Here is a 9804-nt window from a genome sequence, read left to right as displayed (position 1 = left end):
ATTCACTCACATCCTACACGTCAGCTCACACATCCACGTCAGCAACTCAGGCGTTTGTGATATGATGCAGCTTCCTGATTGGCACAATACTCTGTTCGGCACAACGACTTGTTCCTCTCAGCGAATTGTTCCAGAAACTGCTTTTACAAACCCGACCTAACCCAATCTTTTCTGTCTGATCACCACGTGGTTGTTTCATCATCACTACAAGAACTAAGCGCTATAAATTTGACGATATAAATTTCTTCTATCCATTTAATTTATAGTTTTAAAAAATGAAAAATACGAACAATTTTACTGCATATACATCCATTTAATTTATAGTTTTAAAAAATGAAAAATACGAACAATTTTACTGCATATACGAATATATTTAATTTGCAAAAAAAAATTATTGATAGCAATAATTTATCATTTTATCATTTTATTTGATATTATATAATTTTTTTTTTGGTCAAAATATAATTTAATTAATTTTATTTATTTTATTTTCATTTGCATATTTTGTTTTAGTCTTCATTTTCATTTACATATATATATAACTAAATTTGTTGACAATTTTTTTGGAGGAAACTTAAAATTTATCAACCAAAACTTATGTATTACATTTTTATGTAAAATACATTTGAATTATAAGAATTGAAAGAAACCAAGTTATGCTTTGTTAAACTACTATTATTATACTGTATTTTGTTAAAGGGCTTGCTTTGTTTAACTACATGTACCAAACCAGATGGGGAAGCCGTCTTCAAACTTTAACGAACCGGGCAGTTTGAAAGAGGAGATCCTATTACGAACTATATGATTTATAATTGTAATAAGATTTGTTGACTTTTTTTTGTCGAGTAGAACTTGTGTATTGATATGCTCAAATTAACCCTAGAGCTACTCTCTCAAACAAGAGATCAATGTAGTACTTAGGGGTCGAATCCACAAAGACTCAAAATCAAACATAATGGATTATAGAGTTTTTGTAATTACGCTAAACAATTTAAGTTGTATTAAAAACTAAAGAAGACAATGCAAAATATTAAGTCAAGGTGTTGTGAAATCAGGAAATCAAAAGGTTAAGCCTAAGGAATTTCTCAGGTAATTATGAAGTATTAAATCAATAGATTAATTAGGGTTCATGCAATAAAAATCAGATCTAGATTCAGTTCTCACTGCAATTATTATCAAAATTTAAAACCAGAAAATCCAAATCTCTTTGTAAAATTCTTAGTTAAAAACCAGCTTTAAAAACAGGTTTAGTAAGGTTCACAAAATCACAAATTCAAATCTCTTTGTAAAAATATTAAGACAATGCAAAATATTAAGTCAAGGTGTTGTGAAATCAGGAAATCAAAAGGTTAAGCCTAAGGAATTTCTCAGGTAATTATGAAGTATTAAATCAATAGATTAATTAGGGTTCATGCAATAAAAATCAGATCTAGATTCAGTTCTCACTGCAATTATTATCAAAATTTAAAACCAGAAAATCCAAATCTCTTTGTAAAATTCTTAGTTAAAAACCAGCTTTAAAAACAGGTTTAGAAAGGTTCACAAAATCACAAATTCAAATCTCTTTGTAAAAAGTGATTTTGCTCATCAATGGTTTTCATCAGGAAAACAATTATATTCTCATATTAATTAATTTTCCTATGATAATAATTCTAGGTGATCAATCAAAAACTATTGTGAAAAACAACCAAGGATGAAGATCATAAAAGATTAAGAGTCCAAGTTCAAGTTCTTTTCCTTCTGTAAAATGCTCCAAAGTCATCCAAATAGTCCCACTTTGCTCCTTCCGTGCCAAATTCTTAAATAACATGTAAAGACTCAAAAACAATCCTAGAAACAAATGAAAAGACTCAAAAAGCACACTTATATCATGGTTAAAAACCGTAAAAACCATGATATATCAACTCCCCCAAACTTAGCCTTTGGTTGCCCTCAAGCAAAACAGAAACTTAGACCTGTGAAAGAGGTTTGAAAAACATAGGAACTCCCTCAACTGCAGACAACTGATCTTCGCACTCTTCATCGCCTTAACTCTCAAGAACTTACTTTATATACTTTTTCATTTGAAAAGCATCAACATTCCTTACTCAAATCCCATAATCCTCTAGAATCTCTAGTCTCACCATTATCTCATTACATAAATTAAAGCAAGTACAAGTGAGTCTTACCTTGGTGTATCGATCAGTGGCATATGGACTCTCTTTAGACCAAGACATTCTTCATACATCTCCTTTCCTCTACCTTTTCTCACTTTTAATGAGTTGTTTTTTTCTTTTTTTTCTTTCAAATCAAAGATGTAAGCGAATACCGAGGTCATTGGAAATTTACCTATCCCTCGCTTCCAAGCTTTGTGTGATCATTTGACTCAAGAATAGAATAATGAGTTCATAGGTAATTTACCTACCTCTCTATACTGATCAAAATAATCTCATCTTTTATTATTCTCTTCTTCTTTTTTTCTGATCTTTCTATTTTTTTTACACAACACTGAAGAGAAGAGAGAGGGGGAACATACTTTGAAAAATTGCATTGTCTTGTATGGCCTGAAGAAGAAGTCTAGTCCACTGATTTCCAACCCCAAAGTAAGGGATTAAGTCCGGTTAAAATCATGATAAAAGTTGAGACAACGTTAGTTTAACTAGATATCCTTTGAATAAGGGCTTTCAGGATTGTTGATACAGCTCATAGTCTTTTCCACACTTCAGTTCTGAGGTCAAGCTTAGTCAAGAGTCATTAGAGTGTTAGCCAAAGAACAGTAGTCATCAGTTAGATATCATAATTCCAAAAATAAAAAGAAAAATTTGACTCAACAAAAACACAAATCGGTTTTGACACAATAAAAACCAAAACGAAGTTAATAGTTAGTATGGAACTCCTCAAACTTAAACGACACTGTCCCCAGTGTGTTCAAGCAAGGGAAAGTCAAAGAAACAAAAGTGTGTTGTAAAATTTGAATGAAAAGATGAATTTTCTCGGGTTAACCTATGGTGTCGACCGATGCCAGAGTGGTGTCGATCGACACCCTCGGTGAACAGTGAATTTGGCCGAAACTCCTGAGTTGCAGTTAGTCTGTGATCTTGTGTTGTTAGATCAATCCTTTGGATGTTAATTCTGTTAAGAAGTACTCAAACACAAACACAGGTTAAAAGCAACATGATAGATAGATAATTCATAAGTTCACACAAATTTCAAACACAAACTCACTCAATGCAAGAATAAAAAAAATGACTCAATCCTAAAAAGGGAAAAAGATAAAAGAAACCATGATCAGAAGCTATCAGAAAGATCATCGTCATCAGAGACGGAATCAGCAGGGGGTGAAGATGCGGAAGGTGATCTGGGCCGAGTAGGACGAATGCAGCAACAAGACATCATGGACATGCCGTTCCAGATAGAACGCAAAGCAGTAACCACATAGGCCTGATGAGCTCCCTGAGACATAGTGGCGGGATCCTCCGCTGGCTCTGGAAACTCAAGTAAAGCGGAAGCAGAGGAAGAACCAATCTCAAAACCCCCAGCAGGGTTAGGACCATCTAAGTCCACATCAGGAACAGAAGCACCTCTTCGGTGACGAGCAGCAGGTGCAGCAACAGAATCTCTCATGTCAGGCTGAAATGCCAGCTGGCGGTAATCCTCGCCAATATCAGTAAGTGCGGGACGCGGCATCGAAATCATACGCTCTCCAGTGTTGGAACAAAAACGCCAGAATAAAGGCTTCTTCATCCACTGAGTATGTGCCATGTAATCAACATCCATAACAGGATGCTCAGTAACGATCCTGCAACTCTCAAAGTCAATCTGAAAATGCCTGAAGATTGGAGTCAGAAGACTCCCAACATACTCTTTCTTCTTTCCTTTCTCAGTGAAAGACTTGGTCTTCAAGGTAACCAAGTGATGCGCATAAACTGATCCCATGTTAATTGGCCTATCTAATATGGGTGTAGGACAAATACCACCAACCAAGTCTCGCAAGCCAGAATACAATAAGATCAACTCTGCCACTCGCATCTTGTTAGGATCCATCTTACACAGAAGTGTGTGCCCAATAGCACGAACTACATACCTCAGGACTGGATGTCGAATATCTGTCTGCGTAGATGACTTGGAATGATACTGCCCATGTCCAAACAAACTCCAGAAATCTTGGACATCAGGAAACTGAGCAGGAAGTGAAACCGCAGTAAAGTCTCTCTCAAATCCATAAATACCACAAAGATCTCTAAGTGGTAGCCTATAGCGAATACCCCTAATGAAGAAAGATAAATACCCCTCCTGTGCATTCTTAACCGCCTCATTCTGATAATAAACTCCTACTGTGGCCATAAACTGACGAACCAGATCAGGATACATATCATACTGCCTGGATGCAATTGTTCCTAATCCTATTCTATCCAACATAGCAAGAACTTCATCCTCAATACCCAACTGCCTCATATCAACCAAATCAAGTGTCTTAGTGGGTTGAATCTCAACTCCTAACCATCCATTGTAGAACAATGTATCATAATCATCCCAATCATCTGACACTGGCCTATTGATGTAATCTGATTCTTCAAATTCCTTCATAATATTATCATTCCAAATCCTATTACATCTAATCCTTCTACCTTCTAACATTGGTAATGGAGGACGAGCTGGAACTTGTGGAGCAAGAGGAGTGGTCTTCAGTGGCTGAGCATCACTCGCCGAAGCTGACGGAGGCGGACGGCGAGTTTGGCGAGAACTTGAAGCTCCGTCGATGTTGGTTCGTTGCTTTTTATTGGATGCCATCACTCCAAATCAGGAAATTGACTCTGGATCCAGAAATAGGGCTCGAAATCGATCAGGTTAGGGCTTGGAATCACTCAAAACGGATCGAAATTGAGAGAGTTGTGGCGACTTGAAGCTTGGGTTTCGAATTTTTTTTTTTTGTATTAAAAACGAAGAAGACGACTCTGGGAATAAGTCGTGAAGGCCTCGGTTTTAACGGTGTCGACCGACACAAATGTAGTGTTGGTCGATACTTCTTCAATTGGTCCGGCCCAACTTCGAATTTCATGGCCCAATAAGCAAAACCCAATAATTCAAGCCCGATGGCCCGTTTCCTCGATTGCGATCTAACAGTGGTGTCGATCGATACCCAGATGGTGTTGGTCGATGCTCTTCTGATCAATGGTATTCGATTTTTTTTTTTTTTAACTGAAACAATGAAAACTCTAAACCAAAAATTAATATGTTAGTAGTCCTAAAAGCAAAAGTGAAAGAAAATAAGTAGTTCCTACCAGTGGGTTGCCTCCCACTCAATGCTTGTTTTAAGTCATTAGCTTGATTGTGTTGAACCTCAGGCATAAGGTGGAGCAGAACATGACAATGCATGCTTCCGAGAGAATGTCCTCTTCATCCAAGGTGGTGTATAAGCAATTAAAGAGTGAGGTCTACCAAGGACAGAGGAACAGGACAATGGCAGGACTTAGGGATGGGTTTGTTTCTTTTATGTCCTGCAAAATCATCAACAGAAGAAACAAGCGCTCTACAATAATATCGTGGCTTGGTTAACTGCAAAACAGTTTTTGTATCTTTGGAAGTCTTGTTGATGATAGGAGGGGGTTTGGGGGAAGAAGATGCATACATTTGCCTTACCTGAGGACTCTAGAGTGTGGAATGGGGAGGTTTCTCTTTTGGAACAGCTTTCTTACTTGGAGCATCAGTTGCAGACAAGTGTAGGCTCGATTGTGGAGGGGTGTCGACCGATGCTGATGGTGCATCGATCGACACTGAGCCTGCTGCTCCTATAGCAGAAACTTTTTTAACAGAAAAAGTCTGACCATCAATGGTAGGAGCTCTCCTCGGCTTATGCATCTCAAAGTTCATACTTAAACCCTCTACATTCAGTGTTATATGTTCCTTCTGCACATCTATGACGACACCAGCTGTAGCCAAGAAAGATCTTCCTAAGATGAGAGGATCACTAGGCTCTTTATCATACTTCAGCACCACAAAGTCAGTGGGAATCATGAAGTTTCTAACCTTAATTGGAATATCCTCTAAAACACCTTCAGGAATTCTTCGGGAGCGATCAGCCAAGATAAGAGAAATCTGAGTTGGCTTGAATTCTGTCATCCCAAGTCTCACAGCAACAGAATGTGGCATCAAGTTGATGCTAGAGCCAAGATCACAAAGTGAGTGTGCAAACCTTCCTGTGGAGATAGAACAATCTAATACAAAACTTCCAGGATCTGGTAACTTCTTGGGAGTCCTACACTGAATTGCTGCACTCACTCTCTCAGAGACTACCACTTCTTCTTTCCTCTCTTTTCTCCTTTGAACAGACTAGTTCAACAGAATTGCACTGACATCTTTTGTAAGTAGTGCTCCTTCCTCAGGGCTCAAACAATTGGATACCATTCTCTTTACATACCGCTTAAGAGGTGGTGAAAGCTTAACTGCATCAATCAAAGGCATCTCAATCATCACCTTGTCCATCATTGCCTTGCATCTAGCTTCCTCCATCTCCTGATTGGATTTTCTTGGCTTAGGAAAAGGAATCTTAGGTTGGTACACCCTCTCAACTGCTGGAACCTGAGATTTTGCAGCTTCTGGTTTCGTCTGAGATGAGTGTCGACCGACACTCAGGTGGTGTCGATCGACACCATCATCTGAAGTCGAATTCTCCGACTCGGTTTTGGCCGATTGCTCTCCTTTTTCTGCAGTTTCAGTTTCACCATCTTCTTCATCTCTTACTGATATGGCATTACAAGAATGTTTGGGGTTTGATTCAGTTCTTCCAGGAAGAAAACCCTCTTGCCTTTTAACAAACCTAGCAGTCTGTGCCACTTGACTCTCCAATTGCTTAACATGTACATTTAGTGCATCAATCCTTCCAGTAAGCTCTGTGTAGACATTATCAATCTTCCCATTGAATGTCACAGTCAAATTCTCCTGACCTTGCAAAAGTTGCTCTAGCATAACTTCCATTCTACTCTCTGAAGAAGTCTCTGGAGGAGGAGACTGATAAGATGTGTTCCCATAGGTTCTAGTATAACCACCTGATTGTTGTTGCTTCTGGTAGTCAGGCTTGGGAGTGAAACCAGAAGAATTTCCTTGAAAACTACTGCGCTGGCTATTTCCACTATAGGGTTTGTTACCTTGCTGATTTCCAAATCGTTGTCCTTGATTCCCATAGACATAGTTAACATCCTCTTCCTCATGATTTTCTTGATTAGGCTCTGGCTCATATGTCTCAACTTCAGCAGCAAAGTGAACAGACTTCTTACCCACAAGGAGATTGTGCACTGAATCCAACTTAGCATTAACAGAAGCTAAGTGGTTTGAATCAAATCCCCAATGTAGTCTCTTCCTTTCAGCATCTGCTCTCTTAGTACTATTGCTAGAAGCCAAGTTTTCAATCAAAGCTTCAGCATCTTCTGGAAATCTTGTCTTGAAATTCCCATGACTTGCAGCATCCAAAGCTAGCTCATATTCCCAATCACACCCTCTGAAGAAGATACTCAGTAATTGAACCCTTGAGAATCCATGGTGTGGACAGCCCCTTTGATAGGCTTTGAATCTCACCCAAGCGGCCTTGAAAGCTTCATTTGGTCTTTGCTTAAAAGAGGACAGCTTGACTCTCAACTCATCTGACATTGCATCATCATAGAAGTAGTTGAGGAAAGCTACCTTGACATCACGCCAATTTGTTAATGATCCAGCTGGCAACTGCTTCAACCACTGAGATGCCTCTCCTGCAAGTGAGTAAGGAAAGAGTTTGCAGTAGATGTAATCCTCTGTCACTCCATTAGCTTTGATTCTAGTCACCAGATCCTTAAAATGCTCGATGTGGTCCAAAGGCTTCTCACTGGGCAGGTTAGAGAAAGGTCGCTGCCCAACTAGTTGAAAGTAAGCGGGTTTCAACTCAAAATCATTCCTCTGGAATGGAGGAGGAACAATAGCAGACCGGTTCTCATACATAAGATCGGCCCGGTTGTAGTCAGCAATGGTCCTGATCAAGTCTCGGTTGTTCTCCTGTCTTCGAACCGGATTGTTGACATGGTTTGCAGCTCCACGTCTGTCTGCAGGAAGGGGGTGTTGACCGATACCCTGTTGGTGTCGATCGACACCGTCGGCCTGTTCGTCAACTACCAGAATTTGGTCGTTTCTGACAGCAACTTCAGCAATAATATTCCCTTCTGCATCAAGCTTTTGGCCCTGCTCATTGCACAAGTGGCCCTCTTGATCCCTCAAAGCACCATCCGCATCTGGTCTCAATATGATTGGGTTGACCATCTTGGCTGATTTGGCTGCTTTTGTGTTATCACGCTCTAGTTGTCCTAACTCTTGGTTTGTAAGCTTAACAACTGGACCAGTAGGATTCTTCCTGGTGTTAGGCATAGGCATGTACCTGAAACACACAAGAGAAAAGAAACAAAAGCGTGTAAGTAGAAAATAAAACGAAAAATTTAGACGAAATACAAAACTCAAATCTAATGATAGATCAAAGAGTCCCCGGCAACGGCGCCAAAATTTGATATGCTCCAATTAACCCTAGAGCTACTCTCTCAAACAAGAGATCAATGTAGTACTTAGGGGTCGAATCCACAGAGACTCAAAATCAAACACAATGGATTATAGAGTTTTTGTAATTACGCTAAACAATTTAAGTTGTATTAAAAACTAAAGAAGACAATGCAAAATATTAAGTCAAGGTGTTGTGAAATCAGGAAATCAAAAGGTTAAGCCTAGGAAATTTCTCAGGTAATTATGAAGTATTAAATCAATAGATTAATTAGGGTTCATGCAATAAAAATCAGATCTAGAACTCTAAACAGTTTTGGTAAAATAATTCAGTTCTCACTGCAATTATTATCTAAATTTAAAACCAGAAAATCTAAATCTCTTTGTAAAACTCTTAGTTAAAAACCAGCTTTAAAAACAGGTTTAGAAAGGTTCACAAAATCACAAATTTAAATCTCTTTGTAAAAAGTGATTTTGCTCATCAATGGTTTTAATCAGGAAAACAATTATATTCTCATATTAATTAATTTTCCTATGATAATAATTCTAGGTGATCAATCAAAAACTATTGTGAAAAACAACCAAGGATGAAGATCATAAAAGATTAAGAACCCTAAAAATCAGAGATCTAATAAATCAATAAAAATCCTGTGAAAAACTATAAACCTAACAAGCAAACTACTCAGACATGTTTAATGAAGAACAAGACATCATACTGAATAATAAGCAATAGATATTAAAAAATAAGAAGGGAGTTCAAGAATTTTCTCTACAAAGCAGTTCTGATCTCTTTCTCTCCCAAAAGCTCTCAATATCTCTCTCTCAAAAACTTGCTAGAAAATAACTTCCGGGTTTTCTAAAACCTAAAAACAATATATATATGTCCTAAAACACGTCAGGGACTTGTGTTGCAATTTAGGAAAACTTTGGGTAAAATTGTAAAACTTCTAATTTCTTCTTTCTCTCGTCGGATAAACATGGGTGTCGACCGATGCTCCTTCGGTGTCGGTCGACCGATGCTCCTTCGGTGTCGGTCGACGCTGCTACTCTGATCCGAGTCCAAGTTCTTTTCCTTCTGTAAAATGCTCCAAAGTCATCCAAATAGCTCCATGTTGCTCCTTCCGTGCCAAATTCTCAAATAACCTCTAAAGACTCAAAAACAATCCTAGAAACAAATGAAAAGACTCAAAAAACACACTTATATCATGGTTAAAAACCGTAAAAACCATGATATATCATGTATTCTTATTTTTCTCTCTAAATTTTTCTTTCAAAGTGTATGACCCAAAAGTCATAACCATGTAAACCTTGGCA

This window comes from Camelina sativa, chromosome 13, assembly GCF_030686135.1.
Source record: "Camelina sativa cultivar CO46 ecotype springtype chromosome 13, ASM3068613v1".
In the NCBI taxonomy this organism is placed as follows: Eukaryota; Viridiplantae; Streptophyta; class Magnoliopsida; order Brassicales; family Brassicaceae; genus Camelina; species Camelina sativa.
Note: the sequence above shows the minus strand (reverse complement) of the source record.